At 42.9% G+C, this 11,740-nt stretch overlaps 1 pseudogene; it reads left to right on the top strand.

Moving 5' to 3' along the window:
- The window catches only part of LOC111970724 (voltage-dependent L-type calcium channel subunit alpha-1D-like), a 101,239-nt pseudogene that overhangs the window by 68,792 nt on the left and 20,707 nt on the right, over positions 1–11,740 (top strand).

The raw sequence follows: 11,740 nt of genomic DNA, 5'->3' as shown, positions 1-11,740 counted from the left end.
TCTCTGTATCTCTCTCTCTCTGTCTCTCTCTCTGTCTCTTTGTGACTACTAGTGCATACCTGGGAACACTAACCAGTGACCTAGCTAACTTTCTAATACCTTAACATTTAGAGTTCAGTAATTCTATCAACGTGTTTTATTGCATACTGTCATTTACAATAAAGTTGTACAGTGGAATATATGCATTAAACATGCAGATAACATTTGAAAGTAACTGAAATGACACCAGTAGCCCAGTATTAACCTCACCACCTAACCACTGCCTACTCCCCTGACCTCACTCAGGGGTATTTTGGGGACGCCTGGAATGTGTTCGACGCCCTGGTGGTGATGGGCAGCATAGTAGACATTGTGCTCAGTGAGATTGATGTAAGTAAGCCCCACCCAACCCTCCTTGGCCCCGCCCCTGATCTGTTCCGTCTGATCTGTTCCCGGTCATCTGTCCTCCCTCTATGTATCTATGTTCTGGGGTGTGTTCAAGAGGGTGTACCGTTACAGAACGTTTAGATAGAAAAGTATTGTGTAGAACAGATATGACTGTCAGATAGAATAGGCAATTGTATTAGCTTTATTTGTTACATTTCTATCTGCGACATGCTGGACGTTTTACCTCACTGAATGCACCCGCTGGTCTTTGGTTGTATGGCCTGCTGTTTCTGCTGACTTCAGCTCCTCTGCTACCAAAGGGCCTACTCAGTCTCTCTGTTATTGATTGCTCAGGTCTTAATGGCTACTTTTCTATTTGTCTTTTTTCTCTCCTTCTCTGGCCCTACCTGCTGCCTCCCTACACAATCCTATTCACACTTATTCTCTTCTCATTTTCTCTCTCTCTCTCGTTCACAATAACATTATTGCCTCTGTTATCTTCTCTGTTTTCTCTCTTTCTTTTTCATCCCCCTCTCTTCCCCTTGTGTGCTGTGGCTTCTGTTAACAGCACTATTTCACTGACGCGTGGAACACATTTGATGCCTTAATTGTAGTTGGTAGCGTCGTTGATATTGCTATCACTGAAGTGAATGTAAGTACTGCCTTTTCTGCCTCTCTCKTGCAACTGAAGCCTTACGATAACGCCAGAATTGACAGTAGCACCAACATTATTCCCAAGTGTGTTCTGAGATTGAGGAAGGTGCTTGTGCTTACATTCAGTGAACATTAGACTGAGAGAGTAAATCCAAGCATCTTCCTCATATCACTCTCCCTCTCCCCTCATGAATTCTATTATTTTACATTAGGCCCACAGTGCCCCCATGTTAGCTAGTTGGTACTACAATTCTGCTGCTCCTAATTTACAGTAATGCCCACAGTAAAATTAACACTCAAATCACTATAGATGATTAGGAAATGTACTGTATATGTGTCTAAAAATGATAATCTGTAGAATAGATCCTATTGGATTTTGTCATTGTTTGATAACATATGTTTAGGTCATATATCCATTGGCTTTGTCTGTAAGGCTTCAGTTGGCTTGTGATTCTTGTCTTGTACTGTCCTGTCTGAAAATGTACTGTCACTATTGAAATGAACCCCTTTACCTAGCTCAGTGTTTTTGTGCTACTCAGATCTTATACAATGGGGTACTGTATTATATGGTATGATATGATGAAATGTTTTATTGTTTGAACAGCTGTTACGATGCCTCTGTATACATGGACGTTTCCCGATAGAGGTGTCCCACGCTTTGTAACCATGGGGATCTATAGTTGGGTTACAGCCGTGTGATGTTGCTATGTATCCGCTTGGTTTTCTAACCCTTATACCTCTTGTTCATTCTGTTTCCATAGAAACTTGTAGAGGCAAGTATGGCAATGATCCATCTCCCTGTTTTGCGTGTTAATCTGTTTCATAACAACTTTATCTTCGGGACCCAATTTATAGTGTAAATGGATTAAGAAACTCAATGCTATTAGTCATCTAGTGTTTTATCGTCTTGGTCAAAGAATTGTTCTGAATTAATGTCATTAAAAAAGCTATAGGAAATCTAGAGAGTCATCTGTTAATCAGATAACCCAGGTTAAGTCTTGGCCTGGTATAGTTATTGTGTCAAGACAGGGTAAAATGCTGGATGACTGCTACTTCCAGCTACTGTAACAGACTACTGCCATAACATTGTTCTCTGCATGGCCCTGATGGACAGTGCTCTATTAAAATGACTGCTACTAACATAACTTTACTAACGCAGCACTCTTTTAGGTCACATACAGCACTGTGTAATGCTCATACATAATGTCAATAATGTGTTTAATCAATACATATCCCAGACTGTCATGGACAGGTACCCTCTGACAATGAACACACACACACACACACACACACACACCACACACACACACACCCACACACACACAACACACACACAACACACACCACCACACCCCACACACACAACACACACACACACACACACACACCACACACATCGAAAACTACATTGTTTTCATATTTGAGTTAGATTTCAGTAAAGGTGCTTATTTATAGGTGAAGTGTAGCAGAGCCTTACTGCTCAACTCTCTCTCTCTCTCTCTCTCTCTCTCCTCTCTCTCTCTCTCTCTCTCTCTCTCTCTCTCTCTCTCTCCCTCTTCCCTCTTCTCTCTCTCTCTCTCTCTCTCTCCCTCTCTCTCCCTCTCTCTCTTTCTCTCTCTCTCTCTCTCGCTCTCTTCTCTCTCTCTCTCTCTCTCTCACTCCCTCCCTCTCTCTCTCTCTCCCTCTCTCTTCTCTCTCTCTCTCTCTCTATGTCTCCGAGTGCTCTACTTTCTGAGCTGCAGTGCTGTTTCTCTGGAGTCACCATATGTCAGTGTGTGTGTGTCTGTTCCTAGTTTATGTGGATATGAATGTGTTCGTGTCTGTTCTTAGTTTATGTGGATATGAACGTGTTTAGTGTCTGTTCTTAGTTTATGTGGATTATGAATGTGTTTAGTGCATGAGTGTCTGTGTGAGAGCTGTGTGTTTTTTCCTGTATTAACATGCATATGTTGGATACTTATGCTGTTGGTGTGTGTGCGCGCGTGCTTCCATGTGTTTATATGTTAAAGTCAGGCCTCTATATGTTGTTGTTGGGTGGTTTGGTGTTGATTTCACAAGGCTTTGACAGAGGACCTTGCGAGGCCCATTTCATCCTTCATTGACTGTTGGTTTGCATGCTGCTGTTCTGTCCACTGTCTGTCATAGACTAGATCAGAAACGCCACTCAGTTGGCGGTTTTAACTTGTGATCTATGATCTATGTTTATGTGTGGCTATATATAGCTGCTCGTTGTTGTTACCCCATCACTGGGCTGTGTACCTCCTCTCCTGATGCATGCTGGAAAGTGTCAGGTATTCCCATCTCCCTAACATCCTCCCCATGTCCTGCCCCCCCCCTCTCCCCCCATCAACCCAAGATTGGCACGTGGCCCTGCACCGGTCAGTCCCGTCCACTTGCTCACTAACCATTTGTGACCCTTTGTGAAGTTTGACCCTCCTCTCTCGCCATACCTCCTCTTATCTGTTTCTCCTCCAGACAGAATGGCCCTGGAGCTCAGAGCAAAGCTAGGGCACAATGCTACACATAGAAATAGAATGTACAGACAGAGGTGATTTAATATGGGATTGAGAAACATACTTTTACATTATATTTCTTCCACAGCTTTGTGTAGGGTCTGCTTCTGCTTAGCAACACAATTAAAGCGGCACGGTCAATATAAATTTCAATCAGGGTCAAAGTTGAATCACAAACACAGGCAATGTAGATAGACACACATGGAACTAAAAGTAGCAGGCTAAACTAATGTTAATTTACAATCAGTGTATGAGCCTCATGTAAGAACCAGTGCACTTATAGCCCATCAGCAGGTGTGATGGAAGTTATCATGACTGTCATCTCTATCACACTGATGGTGCTTCAATCAATGAGGTAGCTGACTGTGAGGTTCTTTGTTGATCTTGTGTTTATGTCTCTGTGAGTGATTGTCTCTGTCTTCTGTTCTGTCTTCCTATGTAGTGAGCTCTTAAAGCTCACAATGGAGCTCATGTGTAGAGAAGGTCCAGGTGTGTAGCCTTCAGTCAGGTGCATGGCCATTTCTTTTTTCTCTCTCTCTCTCTCGCTCTCTCTCTGAACTCTTTCAGTCACTTGATATTTCTCACCTCTGTCTCTTCCTTCCTCTATTCTGTTTCTCTCTCTTTTTTTCGTTCCCTCTCGCCCTTTCTCTACCCCAAACATTCTATCTTTCTCTCTCTCTCTTCCTCTCCTCCCTCCCCTCACTCTCTCTCTTTAACCCCTCTCTCCCTGCACTGGACGATGAGAGCGCCCCCTAGCGGTGACTCTGATGCAGGTCACTGACTGACTCTCGACATGCATGGGGTTACTGCGTGCGATGCTAACAGATACCACTAACGGCTCCTAATGCCGCCTCCTCCTCATCATCAAAACTTGTCTTGCGTGTATGTGTGCGGTGCTTGTCTGCAACAACATGGCAATGCTGAACGCATGCTCTTTCAAACGCTGTTGGTTGACCAGGATTAGCTAAAGAACCTCCTCAAGCTTTATTATTCCATGTGTTATGATTTCTTGTTCATTCCGCACCTCATAACGTTCCTGTTGTTCAGCGTGAACCACTGCGCTGTAGGAGATGAATGAACTGAAGGCATGTCTGTCTGGAGTTACTCTACTCATACTGTCCACTGTTGACGACATCACTCAGTGTTCTTCCTGTACTGTTGCTGTGAAATCATACATCTGAAATCATACAATGGTTCATAGTTTCTCTCACAGTTTCTTTCACAGTTTTCACAGCTGTGTTTTGATGAAGAATATACTGTTTTCCCATATAGGTGCATTTTTAAAGGCCCAGTGCAGTCAAAAACCTTGTATTATATATATTTTCACACTATAAGTTTGGAATAATAATGTGAAATTGTGAAAATTATGTTAATACCATTTTAGTGTAAGAGCTGTTTGAAAAGTGCCTGAAATTAAAACCTGTTTTGGTGGGATGGAGTTTTGGCCTTCCATGGTGACATCACCATGCTGTAAATTAGTTAATAGACCACTCCCAGACAGTCCTAGCAAAATTCTCGCTTGAGAAATTGCCCTTTGCTAAGAAGCTATTGTTGTTTCTTTTTGACCATTTTAATGAAGTTACTTAATTGTTACCCAGAAATGATATGATATTGAGATAAACAACAGCTGCATTGGACCTTTAAGAGTTGTGACTAATACAATATGATATTTTAAAACACCTTTGACTACCTTTGTATGTAATATTTTACTAAATGTGTGTTGGTGGGGTGTGTTTGTGTGGATTTGTGTGTGGGAGAAAGCGAGTGTCAGTTCGCAAAAGACAGTGTTTGATTTACAGTTTTAGCCTGCATGTCCAGCCCCTTAAGTGAAATGTTGAAGTAGAAAAACTGAATGTAAGTAATCTGAAAGTAATCTTTGGACAAGACGTTATATGAGTAGGAGGGGAGAAGAGGTTGTAGTATTATAACCGGTTGACAGGTATAAATGGGTTATATATGGGTTGTGCGACTTATCACTAAAATAACACTTGTTATAGTCATGTTAACATTATGTTTGGAACATCATGTCCATAAGCATCATATTAACAGTCTGGGTCAGTCAAATAATGTTTCAGAAACATTGTTATAGCATTATCCATATGTAGAGCCACAAGCTTTTTCATCTTGCTGTTGAAACCATTTAAAACCATTACGATAATGTATGTCAGTCATTACCATTACACAGGGGGAGTGATAAAGTTATGTTTCAGTCTTAAACGTTAACTTAAGTGTTATATTGTCTTAATGCTATGTCAGTCTTAAATGCAACGTAAGCGCCACATAGAAGTTCTTAAGCGTCACAGTATGTTGTCTTGACAGTCTTAAACATTTAAAGTGTTAAGATTCTGTTCTGCGTGTCATCACCGTTATGTTACATAGGGGTTGTGATTTAGGTGTGAGTCAGTCGGTCTTTCAATGTTACAAAAACAGTGTATAAACGTCAAGTGTCGAGACAATGTTGTGTGTCAGTCTTAAACCTAACGTAAGTTTAATTTAAGCGTAGTGACAGTATATGTAGTTACGTGTGTCTTTAATGGTGCATACGTCTTAAACATGGTGATAATATTGTGTTAAAGTATAAGGGAGACCTGAGGGTTGTGATACCGTTGTGTGAGTCATTAACACAGGTCTTTGATTTTAAAGCCTACGGAGGCTCCTCAGTTGGATGAGTCGGGGGTAAGATGCTCTTCCCCCAATCAGGGCCCTGCCCTGTCTTCTCTGGGCTTGCATTGGTTTATGTTGATCTTTATTTTATCGTCTTCAATCTATATAACCTCCTCTAATCTTCTACATGGCCTCTTCCAAAACCTCGCCTTTTTAATTTATACAATTAAAAAGTTCTGTTTTCATTTTGAGATTGGTTTGGTTTGGTTTCTTTACGGTTCTTTTTGGTTGTATTTTTTGTTTACGTTTTTCTGCTCTTCATTTTCCTTTTTTGGTTTGGGGTTATTATTTTGAAGGAGAGTGTGTCGGTCACTCAAACGTGGCGGAGTGCATCCCCATGGTGAGGGCGGTTCTGTCCGCTCCTCCTCACGTTTGTATCGCTGACACCGCTGCATGGTCTCTGCTGTGCAATGTTTCCTCTGCGTGCGGCAGTGACCCATGGATGACCCCATGGGGTTGGGATCATGACCTCTGCTATGACCTCTGACCCCTGCTGGCTGACCTCTCTGGGGGGATCAGTCCCACTGTGACTCCGCATGCAGTGACTCTGGACCGAGGGTGCCATGCTTGTGCTGATGTGTCCAGTCAAGTTATGGCAAGGTTTTCTTTCCTACAGCATGCACCCTGTCCCTCTCGTCCTCCCATGTAGGTCTGTCTGTACTGTAGCAGGGCTCCTGGCAAAACTTCACCACCAGCCTCTTAGATACAGTTACATAGCAGATACACTCCAGCTAAACTGCATATGGGAATACTCCTCCCACTCTGTCACTCTAAACTCCTCCCACAGAGTTTACCCCACTGCTGTTTCCCCAACTTCTCGTCATCAGGGCTACAACAAATGTATGAAATGGTTGGTGGTCCCTGAGGAGAGGGTTGGGAAACTCTGCCCTAGTAGATGCAACAAGTCCAGGATTCGTCTGGTTTGAACAGAAAGTGTCTTGATGGCCATAACATGATACTTAGATTAATGTGAAATATAATGCAAACTTGATCAAAGATGAATCACAAGGATACGTAAAATCGCCACCATCCCCCAAACAACCCTCAGAGATGTTAGTTGAGTAAAGATGCAATACATGCTGAATCAGCTCATATATATCTCACATCTCAGTCTCAGTAAAGGCCAGTCACCGTTAGTATCAACATTTGATTTAGTATACATGCATGTAGTACTTTGAGTACTGTTAAGTGCTGGTCCAGGCATTGAAGCACAGCCAGGTTCCCTGTGTACACAGGTTATTCCTTTTCATGGTTTTGAGTGTGAGTACCTTTTGAACTCTACATACTGTATATTCTTTCTCCTGCGCACCGGCCACCTTCCATTCTAGTCTGAGCGCAAACCCTCATGCTGGCTTTCTACAAACACACACACACACACACACTCCGATCCTCTAATGCTGCCTCCGTCTCCTACAGAACACGGAGGACAGTGCTCGCATCTCCATCACCTTCTTCCGACTGTTCCGAGTCATGCGATTGGTCAAGTTGCTGAGTAGAGGGGAGGGCATCCGCACCCTCCTGTGGACCTTCATCAAGTCCTTTCAGGTGAGTAGGCATCATCCACTCAGCTCATTTACCAGGCTATTAATGAATTGAACTATCTCTGGTCTCTTTCTTTCTGTCTCTTTCCCTCTCGCTTTCTGTCTCCCTCTTTCATTCTAATTCTCCTTCTTTCATTCTCCTTCTCCTTACCATTTCTCTCATTCTTCTCGCTCTCATTCTCGCTGTCTCTCACTCTGCCCTCTCTCTGCCTCTCTCTCTCCCTCCAGGCTCTGCCCTATGTCGCCCTTCTGATCGCCATGCTCTTCTTCATCTATGCTGTCATCGGCATGCAGGTGAGTCACTGAAACTGAGAAACTATTTGTTACTAAACCATTCTCCCCAAAATATCTTCTTCTTCATCTCACAGTAACAGCCTCACTAAACCTCTTCATAAAGAGTAGCAGTACACCTGGGTCAGTCTCACAGTAACATCCTCACCAAACCTCTTTATAAAGAGTAGCAGTACATCTGGGTCAGTCTCACAGTAACAGCCTCACCAAACCTCTTTATAAAGAGTAGCAGTACACCTGGGTCAGTCTCACAGTAACAGCCTCACCAAACCTCTTTATAAAGAGTAGTAAAATTGTTTTCGATTGCATACGCTAATGAACACAACCCTGTTCTTCACACGGTATGTAAACTGACCCTTGTTTATCTATATTGTTTGTTTCAGGTGTTCGGGAAGGTAGCCATGGTGGATGGCACCCACATCAACAGGAACAACAACTTTCAGACCTTCCCTCAGGCCGTGTTGTTGCTCTTTAGGTCTGTAGGGGTCAGGGGGTCAGCGTGAGAGGTCACATGGGCAGAGTTCACCCAGACGATGTAGCGTTGAAGCGCAAGACTAAACATCTTTGCTATTTCGGTCCCGTAGCTACCACGTTGTAAGAGCATGAAGCGAACCCGTGCACATGCACAGATATACGTGTGACTGTCTGAGAGCGAAGTCATACTTCTTCCTCATCGCAAATTCTGCATTGCTGCTCGTGCAACGTCATTCCTCTAAAGTTACCTTTAACAACGTTTTGACCCTTAAAGGGATAGTTCGGGAATTTAGCAATGAAGTCCAGCATAAAGGAAGTTATGCTAGCTGTATCCAAATACTTCCAGTCTTTGTGCTAAGCTAGTTAGCATTGGCTTGTGAAACTATCTCAAATTTCATAAAAATGGTATCCACAAGTTCATCCGAAGTAGATAAAGGGCCTCATTGCCAAAATTCCAAACTATCCCTAAAAGTCTTCATCAGGAGATGTGGTTGTGAAAAGATTATGGTAATGCTGACTAGGCTATCTGATGAGTGATGTTTTTGTCCCAGGTGTACCACAGACGAGGTAAGGAGATATGTTGATGACATATGGTTGTGAATAGGTTGTGCAAACGTTATGCTGAGGTATCTTGACGAGTCATGTCTTGGTCTCAGGTGTGCCACGGGGGAGGCGTGGCAGGAGATCATGTTGGCGTGTGTGTCTGGAAAGCTGTGTGACCCAGAGTCTGACTACAACCCTGGAGAGGAGATGACCTGTGGAGCCAGCTTCGCCTACATCTACTTCATCAGCTTCTACATGCTCTGTGCATTCCTGGTGCATAAATACACTTAGATACACAACATTCTGTACATACTGTACATACTGGACACACTTATACACTAGGTTTGCGCTGTATACCGTATATACCGTATACCGGGGTATTTGGAAACAGCCACGGGATGGTTTTTCAATATCGTCAAAACTATTTAACAGTAAATGTGAATATTTGTAGCTACGTTTAAAGTTAATACCTGCAGTCAAATTGTGCAATACGTTAGGAGATAAAGCAGATTGCGTTCTTCATTTCACCTGTCATGTTATTTTACATTATGAAGGTTACCGTAGTTCCTCAGAACAGTTGAGCCAGTCACGTGATTGTAAATAGCACAATGGGAGAAAGAGAGCTGCTGAGTCCATAGCGTTCTATATCTAGCGGTGAGTCTCAGGTGTGTGTTGCACATGAGATAATGAAGTTACACTTGTATGCAAATTACTACTAAATGTTTGCCATCAGATATCTTATAATGGCTTTCTACCAGGAGTCAAAGAGCTCTGGATGAGTTATCTTTACAGCTGCCATTTGTTCCCTGTGCTTCCTACTAGCATTTTTTCCCCTCCTTTTTTCTCCCCTCTGCTCCATGTACACATGCTGCTCTTTCTTCAGAAAAGCATGCATCGCAACTTTGTTCATTTGCACAATTTCTCATTCACTTTCACTTGTAAATGTCCACACTCACCGAAAATAACATTTGATAGCTGCTAGCTATGCTTGCATAACTTTATGAGCTTAATTTGCCTATCTTTGCAATTAGTTTATGTTTGTTTTCACTCATTAGCATTTAGCTAACAGCGTCTATGTGATTTCATTATTAGTTTGTGCTTATTTTGTTAGCATTCTGGTAATAGAGGGCCAATGGGCTCTTCTTGCGTTTTTAGCACCCCCTTGTGTGCTATGCCGGTAATACCATAAATCCTGGGATGAGAGAAGGTTGGTATGAAGATATGAAAATCTGGAAAATGTTCAAGCCTATTATACACTCAGCAGACACACACTCAAACACATACACACCAGCATACAGGCATACACTATAAATTCTCACAAATACGCTCACACAGATACAGGCCTATATTCCCACAATAACTGTAGCCTGTTCTGTTCTTCTAATCTAGATTATCAATTTGTTTGTGGCTGTCATCATGGACAACTTTGACTATCTGACTCGTGATTGGTCGATCCTGGGTCCTCACCACTTGGACGAGTTTAAGAGGATCTGGTCTGAGTATGACCCAGAGGCCAAGTAAGTGTGTTTTGTGTGTCTATTTAGTGCAAATATTTGGCTGTATTAACCTGTGTGAGATTATGTTTGAGATTAATTTCTGTCTGTTCTGTTGCAATAGTCTCTGAGTGCATGTTTATATCTTGCTCTCTCTCTCTCTGACACAGGGGCAGGATTAAACATCTGGACGTGGTCACTCTGCTCCGACGCATCCAGCCTCCTCTGGGCTTCGGCAAACTCTGTCCTCATAGAGTGGCCTGCAAGGTACACCCTCTCTCTGGTCTCTCTCTCTCTTTCTCCTTTTCTCTGCTATGATATCCCTCTCTCTCGCTCTCTATTTTTCTCCCTCACTCTCTCTCTCTTGTAACTCTCTGTCTCTCTCTCTCTCAAATGTTTCTGGCATGTGTTGATCCCTATAAACAGCATGTAAGTAACTCTCCTTTTTCCTTCTCTCAGAGACTGGTGGCCATGAACATGCCTCTAAACAGCGACGGCACCGTGATGTTCAATGCTACCCTATTTGCATTAGTACGCACAGCCTTGAAGATCAAAACTGATGGTAGGAGACACAGCACAACACCACAACAGTATCATCTGTACAGTTTGTATTGATAGTGACAGGACATGTGTTGTTTATCTGTGCTGTAGGTAATCTGGAGCAGGCCAACGAGGAGCTGAGAGCGGTCATCAAGAAGATCTGGAAGAGGACCAGTATGAAGCTACTGGACCAAGTGGTGCCCCCTGCTGGTGGTCAGTCAAAACACAACATCCTAGTAGCAACACACAAATTAGATCCCGGTAGCATATATAGACCCACACGCACACTATCACACATAAATATATTACACACACACATAATGCCTTCTCATTGTAAATACACAACAAACTCCCCCTCTCACACATAATGCCTTCTCAATGTATATTCACAACACACTCCCCCTCTCACACATAATAGCCTACACACACACTCTCACTCATGATTTCAGCTGTGTCCTGGTGTTTTCTGCTCTCATGTTCTCCGCAGTGTTTTTGATCCGTGTGTGTGTGTATCTACACTCTTTCTTTCCTGTTCCGGATACCACTGGAGGTTCCAGGGCGACTGTTACTGTGACTGTTACTGAGACTGTTACTGAGACTATTACTGCTACTGTGTGCTAGGCTTTGGGCTTGCATGGCCTCATAGTGGTAGATCACTGAC

The sequence above is a fragment of the Salvelinus sp. IW2-2015 genome, linkage group LG11 (genome assembly GCF_002910315.2).
Source record: "Salvelinus sp. IW2-2015 linkage group LG11, ASM291031v2, whole genome shotgun sequence".
NCBI lineage: Eukaryota > Metazoa > Chordata > Actinopteri > Salmoniformes > Salmonidae > Salvelinus > Salvelinus sp. IW2-2015.
Note: the sequence above shows the minus strand (reverse complement) of the source record. Positions and strands in the feature narration are given on the sequence as shown.